General features: G+C 39.4%; 1 pseudogene; it reads left to right on the top strand.

The window, feature by feature from the left end:
• The first annotated feature begins 2,846 nt into the window (after positions 1 to 2,846).
• LOC126494962 (SH2B adapter protein 1-like) lies at positions 2,847 to 4,906 on the top strand (annotated as a pseudogene).
• Positions 4,907 to 16,435: the final 11,529 nt, after the last annotated feature.

Genomic DNA, 16,435 nt, shown 5'->3' with positions numbered 1-16,435 from the left:
CTAAAAAAAAAAAAAAAAAAAAGCTACAGAGAAACCCTGTCTCGAAAAAACAAACAAACAAACAACAAAAAAAAAACAACAAAAAAAATTCCCTCCAATGCTCTATGTTCTTTCTCTCTCTCCTTCTTCTCCCTCTCCCTCTCCCTCTCATAGTTCTCTCAATGTTCTCCTGAAGTTCTATCAATCCCACAACGCTTTTAGTTTACATACCCACACAGACATAATTAACAATTCTCTGGTTATAACAAGGATACCACCAAGCATGCATTTCACAGGGCCCAAAATGCAGATAAGGTAGATAAGCAGGCACTTGTAAGGTTGCGTATGTCTCAAAGGGGGTGTGGCTATGAAGCATATAGGCATATCTGACAAGGGTAAATAGAGGAAGGGGCTATGATTTGTAGGAGGGGAGAGAGGGAGTTTGTATAGTAACTACATTTGTGTGATTAGTTAAGCAATAAGTTTGTAATTCATAAATGTAGAAAAAGAGGGAAGAAAAACACAACAGTGCTGATGCACTCTGTGAACGTCAGCTCCCTTCCACAGCAGCTAGTAACACAGCATTGTGGTAACCATGGCAAGCATAGTATGTTGTGGGAGGAAAGCAATGATGTTTATTTTGCACTGGCATTTTGTTAGCTGAATTAAAGTGGATGGAATCTCTTAGCTCTAGAGATAATATCTAATGTGATCTAAAGGTAACATCTAAAGGAAAAATTGTAGTAGTATAAAATCCAAAGCCTGGCAGTTCCAGCCTCCAGGCCAAGCAGCAGTTTTGTTCCCACTGGCATCAGAGTGAGAAGAATTTCTTTTCTCTGGGACCTTTCCAAAAAATCAAGACATCCAATATACATTCTATATATCAACATGATATCACCTAGTATAACAATACACAAGGAACATATGCCCAGTAATTGGTTAATACACTGCTGGTGTTATTTAAGACGAATCTCACTATGCAAAAGGGAGTACTATGGCTTTACAGGGCTTTTACAGAAGTGACAGCAACTATTCAAAAGGCAGGTTCCCAAAGCTTTTCCTAGAGTGTTTTCCTAGAAAGTGTCAGTTGTACTCTCACTGTATAATGCTTGGTCCACAACATCTCCCCTTTTCTTGTTTAATAAATGCAGCATGTTTTTATATCTCGCAGTAATGAATAATGTGGTTAATTAAAAGTCTGAGGATGACTATAATAATAATAATGATTTTGAAATTAATAACCAATAATCTACATTGATGGCACAATGAGTAGCAAAATTGGCCAAGACTATCTGTCAGTGGACCAAAAGCAAGGTAACTAATGATGCATACTCCTAGCCAATCAAAACACACCAGCAATGAACACCAGTTTCAAAAGGACCAACCAGAAACCTTCTTGCAGTAGTTTAATTTTCCTAACCTCATAAAATCTCCTGACCTTTTTACAATAAAGAGCTTCTTCATTGGAATCTCCAGGACTTTGTGTCATTGCCTCCATAACTTCTCACCCCCTGCAACCTGGGAAACAGGGATCACACAACAGGCAGCAGCAACAAGCCCGCAAAAACTACACCTGGCACCAGACCTGGATGGACCCTTTCCTTTTGCTCTCTTTTTTGGTCCTCCTTACCCTCTTTGGGACATTTTTCTTTCTTGTTTGCTGCTGTCCCCATCTTGATTCTCCGCTGGCATCTTGAGTTCACCCTCTTCAGCTGTTTTTGGTGAGTTGACCCCTATTTTCATTTTCTAAGCCCTTAGTGAGTTGGGGCTTTATTTCTTATCCCTACAGTTTCTTTTCTTTCCCATCCTTTGGCATCCTGGTTAGGAACTCTTCATCATGACTTGGTTTGCTCCTGTACCTCCACACAAGGGCTGACCACCCAGGAGGTAGAACACCAATAAAGCACCCTCCAACAGATCCTTTTCTCCCGGAGACACTGTGTGAGCATACAACTGCGGCCTAACAAACTGCAGAATTCCCTCACTATAAGCAGCACACTGGGTCTGCAAACACTAATTTCCCATTCCCTTCAGTTCTTGTCCTCGCATGGAATTTCTCACAGCCTGAGAACAACTGATGGCTTTTGCTTGGGGCCACTCTCTGGGATTGTCTGAAGGCTCTCTTGCTTTATAGGGAGTCCCGACTGCTCTTCGGATTGTGGATAGTTGGACTTCCTCTCCTAGTCTCTCTTCTCAACTAATCCGGTTACATGATCACCACGTAAGAGCCGTCAGGTTGTCAGTCAGTCTCTTAATTCATGGAAAGGCTTTTGTCATTTGACTGTGGTTGAATTCCCTTTCCCTCCTGGGGTTGGAACACTCTCCTCAGACAGTGGCTACCTCCATTAACTTGACCCTGGAGCTGAACATGGGGACCGAGATGAAGTTGTTGCTACTCACCCATGTCTTCTAGCCATTTTCTTCCTTGCTGCCACTCCTCACAGACTCCTCCTGGGGCCCATCATGAATGGTGTCCTGATGTGGGATTCCCCTCTGTATGCTGTGAATATGTTTTATTAACATTGTTTAATAAAGAAGCTGCTTTCAGCCAATGGGTTAGCAGAGTAAATCCAGGTAGAAAATTTGAATGGAGATGTAGAGAGAGAATAGGAGGAGTTAAAGAGCCACCATGTAGCTGCCTAAGAAGACAGATGCCCTGGAACCTTGCCAGTAAACTAAGAGCATTGTGGTAATACATAGAATAATGGAAATGGGTTAGTTTAAGATGTTAGAGCTAACTAGAAATATGCTTAAGTTACAATAATGCCAAACATTATTGTAATTAATAAAATTTCTGTGTGATTGTTTTGGGTCTGGGCGACCGGGAACTGAGCAAGCAACCTCGGTATACAGTGTTTCTTCCATGGATGATAGACTTCCCTTCTCCACCAGCACTGCCATCACCCTCTCCCCCAATTTGGCCAGAGTTCTGTGAGCCCCATGCAAGAACTGCTTATCCTGGATCTTGCCCACTGTTTTTGCCTCTATCTGACCTCCCACCCACAATATGCAGAGCCTGGAGCAGAAAGTCCTTTTCTGGCAGATTTGCTGAGTTATTCCTACAGCACTTTGGAACTGAGGTGGCCCAGGCCTTGGGCTCACTTTCTCCAACTGTCTTGGCCCTATTGAACCCTGATGTGGAGTTTGCACCACCACATGACTTGTCCCTTGACAGCTGCAGGATGGGCAGGGCCCTGTCTGTGTTGTATCCATTTTCATTTTCCAAGCTCTTAGCCGGTTCCTTCCTTCGTCAGTCTCTTTCTCATCTGCAATGTACTAAACAATGAACTTCAAGAAACAGTGTGTTGCTCAATCAGGAATTCTGTCTGAGGCATGCTGCAGTGGCAAGCGGCTATTGACACTTCGTCCCCAGCTGGGCCTCTGGAGACCACACCAGACCCTCCAGTCCTAGGTGGAAAGAGAAACTCCAGCTCCTCTGGTGGTGCTGGGACAGTTAGTTGGTAAGGGATTTCCTAGTGATGGCACATCCCCTGGGGAGAGATGAATGCACCACTTTGAGAGGCTGATACTGAGTCGTGGTAGGGAAACCTTGAAAGACGGAGCAGGAATGGTACAGAGAGAAGAGCTGCTCAGTCTAATGAGGTCTGAAGAGGCTGACCCTGACTGAGCAGGGGTGGATTGTGGAGGAGAGGTGGCTGGGCTGACCTCAGTGGGTGGAGGGCAGCCTCAGTGGCAAAAGTGTTGCCTACTTCTTCAAAGCGAAAGAGGAGGAAGTTGTCTGGAGTTCTTCATACTACCCAAAGCATCCCAGCCCTGACTCAGTATTCCTTGTCCTATTATCACTGATGTTCACACAACCATGGCCCTAGAGATGCCTGACAGGGATAACATGTTTGTTGTTAAGGTAGAAGGCCCTTCAGAGTACATTCTGGAGACAACTGATACACTTTATGAGAAAGCCTGGGTGTCTGACATCCAGGATTGCCTAACCCCAGGATCCTGCCCTGCTATCAACCCCTGTATCATGACCCTTCGGAGCTCTGACCCCTGGGACTTCCTTTCTCGCAAAGGATAACACAGACAGCCTGGAGTTGTCCAACTTGAATCATTCAGAGTCTGCCCAGCCAGGATCTGCTGCTGAGATCCAGCAAGAGTAATGATCACTTGTTGCAAGGGGCTTATGGGAGCCCTTCTGACAGGCCATCAGCATCCTTCTCCCTTAGTTCTGCCTCCACTGCTGCCTCCCACTTTGACTCAATGGAACTGTTTCCTCCAGAATTACCCCCTTGCACTTCCATTGAAGAAGGGGCACCAGCATGGACAGTTAATCACCTCTTAAGCTCCCCTCCCCTGAATACTCCAGAAGCAGCCACAGGAACATTCTTGTTCCAGGGTTAGTCAGAAGGCACTGAAAGGTATCAGTCCCTCTCAGGAGATCCTTGGTTCCATGGCATGTTCTCTTGACTCAAGGCTACCCAGTTAGTGCTGGAAGGAGGCACCGGCTCCCATAGTGTCTTCCTCGTATGTCAGATTGAGACAAGATGTGGTAAATATATCCTCACTTTCAACTTCCAGTACAGGTCCTAGCACCTGCATTTGTCATGAATGAGGAGGGTTAGTGTCAGGTCCAAAATGTGTGGTTCCAGTCCATTTTTGAAATGCTTGAACACTTCCAAATGTATCCCATCCCTGTGGAGTCTGAACCTCCAGTGATGTTGTCCTTGTCAGCCATGTGTCTTCCCAGTGGCAACAAGGCCAGGAGCTGGCTGGGAGCCATGCAGGGGTATGGGAGGGCAACTAGTACTACCCCGATTCTCATTATTTTGAGCAAGTACTCAGACAATGGATCTTGCAGCTTCAAACTGATTACAATTGGTACTCCGTGTTGAAGGCAGTCCTTGACCCCCAGTTTTCCTTTAGTGGCACTCTGCTTATGATGATGCAGCAGAGAACCAAACCCATGTAAATTTGCTATTTGAACTTAATGTCACCCTCCACATGCTTACTGGCCTTGGACAATAAATACACTGACACTGTATCGCAATCCATAATTGACCTGCATGCCTATTTCAACAAGTGTCCAATCTAGCCTTCAAGGTCCTCAAACTTTGTACACCCCAGGATAGTGTAGCCTATTTCCACAATCTGGCCCACCTGAATACTTGTTGAAATAGGTTTCACAAAACAAAAACAATAATTATATTGGCACACACTCCTAGCCAATCTCAACACACCAGCAGTGACTGCCAGTTTCAAAAGGACCAACCAGAAACATTCCTACAGTAGATTAATTTCCCAAGTCCCATTAAACCCCCAACCTTTTTACAGTAAAGAGCCTCTGCATTGGAATCTCCCAGAGTCTGTGTTGTTGCCTCCGTGTCTTCTCATTCCTTACTCCCCCCCCAAAAAAAAAACAGGGATAGCAAACAGGAAGCAGCAACAAGTCCACCACACTACAGTCTTATAGCATATACATTATAGTATCATAGGTAGAATTTCTACAATTAGTAATAGAACATTTTTAAAAGCCATTCCAACCCCTGGGCTATAGTTTTCAGTGTGGCAGAGGGGTGTAGACCTCACTCATGGTTGCTTCCTGCTGCTGTGGGATAAAGTTGGAGGTCTTGTCTTGAATGCTGGAATATAGTAGAAACCCTGGAAGAATAGGATGTTTTAGGCTCTGTGTGAAATTCAGGCAGCTTTGGTGCAGTCTGTGTTTGGAGAATGCAATAGGACCTCCTGGAGTGAGAGCTGGAGTGCTGCGCTCAGAGCTGTATACAGCAAGGTGGCTTGATGGAGGAAGGTCATTGGTTTAAAAAAACTGCCTTGGTCCTGATAGGTTAGAACACAGGTGGGTGGAGTAAACAGAACAGAATGCTGGGAGAAGAGGAAGTGAGCTCAGAAGTCATGCAGCTCCTCTCAGAGCCAGAGGTGATGAAGCAAGCCGCCAGGTCAGACATGCTGAATCTTTCCCAGTAAGTGCACCTAGCGGTGCTACACAGATTATTAGAAATAGGCTAAATTAATACGTGAGAATTAGCCTAGAAGAGGCTAGATAATGGGCCAGGCAGTGTGTAAAAGAATACAATTTGTGTGTTGTTATTTTGGGGCATAAGCTAGCCAGGTGGCCGGAAGCTGGCGACGGGAATGCAGGCCCGCAGCTCCCACAACAGTGGCTGCCAGGGCCAAAGGAATAGTAATCTGTAATAATTTTAAGATGATTATAGCCAGGTGGTGGTAGCACATGCCTTTAATCCCAGCACTCAGGAGGCAGGCAGAGGCAGGTGAATTTCTGTGAGTTCAAGGCCAGCATGCTCTATAAGAGCTAGTTCCAAGGCAGGCTCCAAAGCTCCAAAGCTATGAAGAAACCCTGTATCAAATAAATAAATAAATAAATAAATAAAATCTGGTGGAAAATATATGTTAATGGCAGAACAAATAATATAAGGACTGCCTAAAGTCCAAGAGAGACTCTGTCACACATGGTGAGATGATCTTAACTTTCAGTATTTTGACATTAATATCCCTTCCTTCACTTATAAAAGAATACCTGCCCTAATGTTACATTAGGAATTGATGTACTGGAAGATGTTTTCCAGAGCTCTGTGCTGGTATAATGATGACTTTATTCAGATTGAACTGTGTACAGGTCGACTGTATCACTGAGGAGGAAATCTGGAAATTCATGAATATGATGAAGGTCTTATCATCAGAAAATTACTACAGTAAAAAGATGCAGTAATACCAGAGCTCTCTCAATAGAGAATATAATATTTCCTTTAAACTCTAGCACATTTCAAGATCTTTCACTAAAAGTAGAAAAACTAGTAGTAAGTCTAGAAATTTTTGTTCAAGTTCAAAGGATTCTGCTTCTTTCTTCCCCTCAAAGACAAAGACTAGGGAAGGAGCCAAAGCCAGAGCTGTAGCCAGAGCTATAGCTGTTGTCACCTATAGGTCATGTTTCAAAGTTATATTCTTTTATAGCCCTAGTGAAACTTGTTGCCAGTTATTCACATTCTTGTTGACTATATAGGAGAGAACAAATATTGGGTATAAAGAGATAGAGTACATGTCACCTTTGTATCCTTCTTTTAAGGAATAACTTGATTTTCACCTTTTGAGCCAAGAAAGATATTTTGGTACGTAACTCTTCATTTGAGACCTGGGAAATAATCATCCTATTTACTTAGCTGCAAGCATATGCTTTCTCCTTCATCTTTTCTTTGTTCCTTCATTGTTTCCTTTATTTCTTTTTACCTCATTTTAACCAAGTATTTCTGAATATTATTCCTTTTTAGAAGATATAAGTGTTTTCATAATATTAATTTATATATCACCTCAATGGTTGTATAATCATTACTATGTATTAATTAAGAATAAGAGCAATACTATCTTAACAAAGAAATTGGTAAAACTGTTATTACTTTATATTTTAAAGCAATATAGTGAACAAATGTTTCATTGTATATATGAGATAATGGAAAAATAATAATCCAAAGTTGAAATGGAATGAAAAGCATTTGTTTAATTTTCAGTTTACCACTTTTCAAAAAAAATCTATAATTCAATATTTAGATTTATCAGGATTATTCAAGATTTAAGAGAAACTAAATCTTAATAATTGGTATAATGGATGTTTTTAAAGTAGGACATTTAGTTTTCATGTTTTGTTGAACTAACAAGTTTAAGGTCAAGGGAACCACACAAGTGGTGTCTGTTAAAGCCATTCTGCTTGGCTTGGAGATGGTCTTCTTCCAGGCCATCGTCACATACCAGGAAAGCAACAGAAAGCTACTTCTCTTTAGGACATAAAGCATAGTCAATAAAGCATAACTCCTGATCTAAATAATTTCAAAGACTTCACCAGTTCATAACATTAGGTGTTGGAATTTCAACTTGTAAATCCCAAGTGAGATAAGTCTGTCCATAGTCATGTTCATTGACTCATATGTTTCTATTTGAAAACATAATCTTGGTAATTCTAGGGTTTCTTTAATAGGAACATTTTAGTGGATTAACATGGGAGCTCAATGTTATCATTTTCACTTGTGTATAATAAGGTGAGTTATGCATGAGAAACTAAATGTAAGTGTCCTGTGGAGTGAATGGTTGGCTATTTGTAAGCTGCAGGTTCTCTTCATTCTGCTGTTATAAGTTTACCTCTGACATTGTTTTTTGTTGTTGTTGTTTTGGTTTGGTTTTTGGTTTTTTGAGACAGGGTTTCTCTGTAGCTTTGGAACCTGTCCTGGAACTAGCTCTTATAGACCAGACTGGCCTCGAACTCACAGAGATCTGCCTGCCTCTGCCTCCTGAGTTGGGATTAAAGGTGTGCACCACCATCGCCTGGCTATATAATATCTTTATACTTTGACAGTTTTATACTTTTAATTACTGTATATTGATCATACCCATTCACAATTACTCCAGCTGCCCCTAAAAACTCTCACACCACCTTCCTCTTGACTGTTTCTGTTATTAATCCCCTGAGTTCAATTAATGTTACTCATATAAGTCTTTGAAATTTAATGGAAGAAGTGAATATGCCCTTCCATCAAAAGGATTTATTTATCTATAGTAATCAGATAGAAGTGATGAGATAGCTCACATAGTCCTTCAAATCAGCAGTCTCAGAAATTAAGTGTCTTATTTTGCAAGACAACCTCAGATCAATAGAAAGAAGATGACACAGTGTCTAAAAGCAAGCAAAATAAGAAACTTCATGAAATTCAGCTCTGATGTTGCATTTCTGTAATCCTTAACACTCCAGATGCTAAAACAAGGTTTTCTGGAAATTTAATGAGTCTCTGGATTACATATCTATTTCCAAGGTAGCCCAAACTACACATATTGATACCTTGTCTCAAGAAAAAGAACACAGACTTAACCTATTATGAGAGAGTTAAGAGCAATCTCTCATGCCTTAGGAAGTATTGTGAGTTAAACCTGACAGCCTAAACCCACTGTGAATCACCAAGCCCACATCCAGCATTTCCTTAAAAAAAAAAAAAAGAAAGAAAGAAAGAAAGAAAGAAAGAAAGAAAGAAAGAAAGAAAGAAAGAAAAACAGGGACAACATAGACCCTTCCCCTGCTGTGGTCTCAGAGAGTCCCCTACAAGGCAATTAGGCGCACTTTCCTCTCTCTTTTAGGGAATGAAGGCCTGAGTGGGAGGCTGGGGAACAGCAGTACAGCAGTTAAGGGGAAAAGCTGTAGCTGGGTGAATATAGATACGGCCCATAAAAACTGGGGAGAATTCATGCCAAGTCTGCTCACAGGTTGTTGTGTTGTGATGTCTGAGGTGAAGGGGGATGCAGAGCAGGCAACTATGTCCCTTTTATGGATTCTATGTGGGTCACAGTGGGTCTAAATGCCAGGTGATTCACACATTTGTAGACAGGAGATGTTGTGAGCCTTCATACAACATATCCAGTGCTTATCCCAAAGGAGAATCCTATAGGAAAGGACCAGAGGGAGCTTTCAAAGGTCATAGAATTCAAGCATATACTTCTGCTCCTTCTTTTGAAATAGGATGTTTGACCTTGGGAGTGGATGTCTTTAGGATACTTGGTTTGGGGTAGGTTCACTGCCTAAAAAACAGAATGCTTTTCTCAAGAATTAATAACTTGATATCTCAAGTTTTGTGACAAATAACTGTTCTGGTTGTCCTTTGTATCATGTTCAAGAAGTCTTTTGCCTTCTTCCCCATTTTGTATTGGGGCCTAAAAGTGGATGGAAAAATAAGCACAGGCAAACTCAGAAGTCAGAACTTGGTATACAGGAGCCACTAAGTTGCCCTCCCAATACTATGTCTGTGTGTTTCTTTATCTCTGCTCCTCCTACCTAACATTTCTAATCCCCATGCCCCTGCCCTGGAATGTATGAACCTGCATTGGCTAACACCGTGGCAAAAGTCATTCCCGAAAGGTGACTGGTGACATATGGTAAACCAACATGGCACAACTCACAGGAGACTATTAAAGAAAACCGCAACCAATCAAAATGTAGATTTGTGGAACCCAGTCCCAATGGATGCATCTAAAATACAACTTCCACATCTAAGGATTATGAATCATTGTGGAAGAGAGGATATAAAAAAATGTAGGAGTCAGAGAAATATAGGAGTTTACTGTGAGACTGTGTCTCATAGTAATGTTTGAGGCTGCACACATAGTGTTATCAACATGAAAGCCCAAGTGTGACCCTAACAAGGACATCAACAATAGACATGTTAAGAAGAACAGGGAAAAGTCCAGGAGGCCTCAGCCCTACACAAAACAAAAACTATAGGTAGCCAAGAAGTTCTCAGACTGGGAGACATAGTCTTCCTCAGAGAATAACACACCAGTTGGTTATCCAACACCAAATAGTCATATCTGAAAATGTATATTCAAGTATCATTATATTGACTGAGCAGGATGTGATTATGATTGTGTATTTAAAAATGTGTGTGTGTGTGTGTTGAAACTGAAAGAGAACCAGGAGGGAGGACATGTGGGTGCTTGGAGGAAAGGGAAGGTAGTTATGAAATAATTACAATTCTAGAAAATAAAATAAATAATAAGAATTATAGCCGGGCAGTGGTGATGCATGCCTTTAATCCCAGCACTCGGGAGGCAGAGGCAGAAGGATATCTGTGAGTTCGAGGCCAGCCTGGTCTACAAGAGCTAGTTCCAAGACAGGAACCAAAAAGCTACGGAGAAACCCTGTCTCGAAAAATCCCAAAAAAAAAAAAAAGAATTATAACATATTCATTTGTGTGTTTGCATGCATATACACTCATGCATATAAACATATCACAGTGTATGTGTGAAGATCAGAGGGCTTTCATATTGGGTCCCATTTTGTTGGAGGAGACCACTTGTTTGTTCCCGGACACCAAGACCCAAAATACTCACACAGAAACCAGATTAATTAAAACACTGCTTGTCTATTATCTTAGGATTCTTATTAACTAACTCTTTTATCTTAAATTAACCTGTTTCTACTATCCTATGTATCGCCACAAGGCTGTGCTAACCAGATAAAGTTCCAGGTGACTGTCTCCTTTGACAGCTACCATGACATCTCCCTGACTCTGTCTACTTTCTCTATATATCGCTGTTAACATTTCCCACTTGGCTTTATTGTGCCCTGCCATAGACTCAAAGAAACTGTGTATTAACCAATCATAATAAAAATATATTCACAGCATATAGAGGATAATTCTACATCACCTAACGTTTCTGTCTAAATGAAAAGGAAGGTTTTTAACTTTAACATAGTAAAATTACATATAACAAAACAGCTATCAAGCAAGAATTATAGTTACCCATAGGCTTGCTGTAATTTGCCTTTATTATGTTTAGGAAGACTTTTATGGTGAAGGGCTATTAGAGTTTGTCAAAGTCTTTCCCAGAATCTAATGAAATGATTGTTTTCTTTTTTCTTTCTGTTTGTTTATATGGTAGTTTACAATGACAGATTTTCATATGTTGCACCATTCCTGAATGACTAGGAGGAAGAACACTTGATCATGGCGGATGATCTTTTTGATATTGTTCTTGGATTTTGTCTACTAGGATTTTTATTGAGTATTTTTGCATCAATGTTCATGAATGAAGTTGTTCTGTAATTCTCTTTCTTTGTTGAATCTTTGTGTAGTTTGGGCACCAGGGTGTATGTGAAATATTAGAAATTCAGTATTCTAATGCATGTTGGAAAGAAACAACGTCAGAACTATAAGATTTTGTTCGTGTAATTTTGTCATGTTACAGAATACAGAATAAGCCTAATTTGAGGACTTCCCTTTCTTCTTTATCTACCACTTGTCTGTTTTGGTAAAAAAAATAATTAAATTATATATTATATATTTATGCTGTTTAAAATCACATATGTATAGTAAGATGTTACAATATTGAAGCAAATTGAAATAGTTTTGCCATAACTTATAGATATGACAAAAGTGTAACAATATCATGCTTCACTGAGATTAAACTTTTATTTACAAGACATATTGGGAAAAATGAAAAATAAAATAACAGAAATATGAAGAACACGGCAAACAAAAGAGCATATATAAATGAAAATAAAACTCTCTTAAGACAGGGTTTCTCTGTGTAACAGTCATGGTTGTCCTGGAACTAGCTCTTATAGATCAGGCTCAAACTCACAGAGATCTGCCTGCCTCTGCCTCCTGAGTGCTGTGATTAAAAGTGTGTCACCACTGTGCAGCAAAAATAAAAACACTCTTAACATGACAATAAAAAATAAGTCCAACTTGAAAATACCTATGCTACTTGAAAATATATTTTATGGAGTATTTCATTGCAGGTGCTAGTAGATATTTTCAATATAATTATCTGCTAATGAAATGCAAATATGATACAAAATGGTACTGTGCATATATTACAATGGCTCAGAAGATAATTGTTAAAGTATCAAATGCTGATGTGGATTTGAAGCTCATGGTTCAGTCATAAATTGAAAGTTGTAAGCAAACTGGTCTGGGATGTCTGCAAACCAACTTGCCAGTTTATACAAGGCAAAACACATTTTCCACATAATCAAACAGTTGTGCCCTCGGGGTTTCTTATAAAGAGAAAACAACTGTTTCATAAAAATGTGCATAGTAACTTAATTTTCGGTAGCCCAGCAGAACAGATGCTCCAATAATCCTTCAATAAGTAGACAAATTAAAATATCTCAGATACCTTGATGAAATAGAATTAAAAATAAATTATGTTCTATATAAACACCTGAATAGATCTCAGCGTCATTATGCTGATTGAAAAAGTCAAACTAAAAGTCAAATTTTATAATGATCCAAAATTTCGTTGTTGTAGGCTGTTTATTGATCTTTAGGTTTTTTTGGGGGGAGGGTACCACCCAACTCCCCCCCCCAAAAAAAATCACTTCTCAGTTATAAGTGTTTGGCTTTAGCTTGGATTGTTTCTTGCTAGCTTTTCTTAAATTATCCTAACTACCTTTCACCCCTGGACTTTTATCTTTCTCTTACTTCTGTATACCTTACTCTCACCCTTACTCTGAGACTGGCTGGGTGACTGGCCCCTAGCATCCTCCTCTCCTTGTTCCCTCGTTGTTCCTCCCCTTCCTCAGGTCTCCTTCAATCAATACTTTCTGTCTGCCAGACCCACCTATCTTTACTCCTACCTCACTATTGGCTCATTCATCTTTTTATTAGTACTATCAGGTATTTTAGACGGGAAAAGAATCACAGCTTCACAGAGTTAAACAAATGCAGTATAAACAAATGTAACACACCTTAAAATAACATTCTCCAACATTTTGTATACGTAAAATTTGTATCATGAGAGGATTTTAGTAATGGAGAGTTTAAGGAAGAAATGTACAACTTAAGTAGGTAGAATGAGGTCCTTTTTCTATGGAAATACTTCATTGTTTTGATTGTAGTAATGCTTACATGAATGTAGTAGTGTGAGCCTATTTAAACATCTCCTAGCATGGTTACCACTTATATTAGTCATTTTTTGTCACTGTGACAAAATATCTTAAAATATTTAAAATAATTCTGTTATGCTCATTGTTTCTGAGTTTTCAGGTGATAGTTGTCATAATTTCCATGGACCTCTAGTAGTGCAGAATGTCACTGAGGAGTAGACATGGTGCAGTATAGAGAGCAGTACAGGTGCTTAACTTCAGGTGACTGGAAAAGGAGAGATACTGAAGGAAATGGCAGAATATTCCCCTAAATAGTGAAAAGGCCACAGGGAAACAATTTTTACTACTAGGCCCCACCTTTTTCTCTCATAAGATAATGGTGCATGATATGAAATCATTAATCTATTAGTGAGTTAACCCACTAATCATGTCAAAAACATGTTGATTCAATCATATCTTTTATAATATTTCAAGTTTCTAGGGTTATTGCTGCAAAAATTGCTTTCATGGTCCTTTGTGTAATTATGGAATTCCACCATGGCAGGGAAACAAGCTTTATCCAGTATAATTCCAAGCCTTGATATACACTTGCTTAGATCTATCACATAGGAAAACAACTAAAACCAACGAGGTTACCACTATATTCTTGTCAGTACTTAAGTGGCCCTTACTCAGTGAATAGACATAATACCTGGCCACAAGATATTTTTATTCTAGGCTAGGAATATAAAAGTAAATGCTCATGTCAAATAAAGTCCTTCCTGCCCTTAGATCTTCAGATCAATAATATAGCATGCAATCAAATAACAATATATACAATAAAATAGGTTCATTTAGTACTGTCTTGTGTAATACTATATTCACCCCAGGTATTGCCTATTACAGTCAAAACACATCAAGGCATGTATTTTAGAAAGAATGAGAAGAATATGAAGAGTCTAAGTTATATTGGGAATACCCTCTCAAGATTACCAATAAGTCTCAAAAGGACACAGAATCATTTCCCAAAAACATGCATCTTTTATAGACATAGATCCAGGCATAAGGATGTGAGTTGTAAAGAGAATGACTTCTGCAGAGTTAAACTGAGAGCTAAAGAAAGAGACGTGTGGTTTTTGTGAACAATAGACAGATGGATTTTGCTAATACTCATGCCTCTCTTTAGCCTGAAATACTGTTTCCCATATTTTCTTTAGGCTTTGTTTCTTGGATATAATGTTTTGGGATATTCATATCATGAAAAGTTTTTTTTCTCCTTAAAATATGACAGAATCCAGGCAGTGTTGGCACATGCTTTTAATCCCAGCACTCCGGGGGCAAGGCAAGTGGATTTCTGTGAGTTTGAGGCCAACCTGGTCTACAAAGCGCATTCCAGGGAAAGTTCCAAAGTTACAGAGAACCCCTGTCTCAACCCCCCACACACACACTCACCAAAATAAAATAAAATATGACAAATGGTTTTTGGTGAATTTATTAGTCTGTCTTGAAACTCATGGTCTGTTAAGATTTGGAACATGTTGCACCAGGCTCTTAAAACTTTCCAACTCTCTTTTGAGAAAAGCTCTTATTCTGATAGATTTCCCTGTATATGTGATAAGCTTTTCCTTTCTTAGTTTTTAACACACTTTCTTAACCCTTGTCTGTACATATAATTTACCAAATTCACATGATTTGTTCCTTTCGTGGTGTCAACATTTCCTGTATGTTTCTTTCCTGAACTTTAAACTTTTTTTTCTTATTCCTTCTTTATTGGTTCTAAATCTTCACATTTATCTTTGAGTTATGGATTTCATTCTTTTTTGCTTGATCCAGTCCACTTGTAAGGCTTTTCTTTGAGTTTTATAGCTAAGGTATTGTGGTTTTCAATTCTGTATTTATTTCAGCTTTAATCCTTTCCAATATTTCTATTTCTTATATGAATTACATTTCTATATCCTGTATTGTCTTCATCATTTCCATCAGTCTTATAATTGTATTTTCTTGGGCATCACTCTGGCATTTATTCTCTTTAAGATCTTTCCTAAATTCCACTGAGCTGTTTCTTTCTATCTTCTGTAAACACCTTTAATTCATTGGTGAAGTTTATGATTATTATTTTACATTATGTGTCCTGGGGTTCATCTAGATGACTCTCATTGGCAAACATTTTTGCACAACTTTTAGGTTTTAGAAGAGAGATACTGGCTTATTATTTCATATTGTTTGCCTTTTAGTGGAGAAATCTCTTATGTAGGCTTCTTTTTGCTAGTTTTTCATCTTATCTGGACAGGACAAGTTCAGTCAAAAGGGGATTTGTGGACAAGTTTGGCCTAAAGGCTAGAAATGGCTTAGGTGTAATGAAGTTATGGGGACAGAGAGGACTGAGCCTTTGTACAGTATGTTTTTTCTAGTCCAAGCCTGAGATGTGAGGATAGATCTGCTCTGATAGATAGATTGGATGTGGTGGTGGAAGTGCTGTGGGTTGGGGGCATTCAAGTGATGGACTGCTTAGGAGTGGTTAGATAAAGCTCGGATATTAGGTGAGGTGTGGTTACTGAGTTAGATCTGGCAGGTTGGGAGGGTCGATGGAGGAGAGGATCAAACAAGACTCATTAGGCTGCACTCTGGAGGATGTACAGAGTGGGGATGGGTAGAAAGGTTGGATAAAGTATGTCTAAAAGGAATTTAAAACTTCCTTTAAAACCACAACCATAGACCTCAGAAAATTTTTGTTAGTAAATATGAAAAAAAAAGAGAAACGACCTAAGCATAGACTATGTGCCTATTTTGTATAATTTGATGGTGATAGTTTTATGTGTCAGCTTGATTGGAGGAGCATAAGATGACAAATACATAATGAAATGTTACTGTAGGTGTTTCTGTGAGGTGTCATATTATCATTGGAATCAGTAGACTGAGTAAAGCTAATCAGGAGAAAACTTCATCTACGTGACTCTGCCTGAAGAGGCAAATCAAGGGGTAATTTTCCTGCTTTCAAATATGCACTCATACATCAGGTGGCCTTGAATCCTAGTAATTACAGCTTCAGAGTCTCCAGTTTAATGGTGCTTCCTAACTATCGAGTTTGGAAGTTATATTGAGTGAGGAAGATCTTTATTC

The sequence above is a fragment of the Alexandromys fortis genome, unplaced genomic scaffold (genome assembly GCF_014885135.2).
Source record: "Alexandromys fortis isolate MF-2015 unplaced genomic scaffold, M_Fortis_MF-2015_v1.1 scaffold_428, whole genome shotgun sequence".
Lineage (NCBI taxonomy): Eukaryota > Metazoa > Chordata > Mammalia > Rodentia > Cricetidae > Alexandromys > Alexandromys fortis.
The sequence above is the reverse complement of the archived record's forward strand: the minus strand, read 5'-3'. Positions and strand labels throughout refer to the sequence as shown.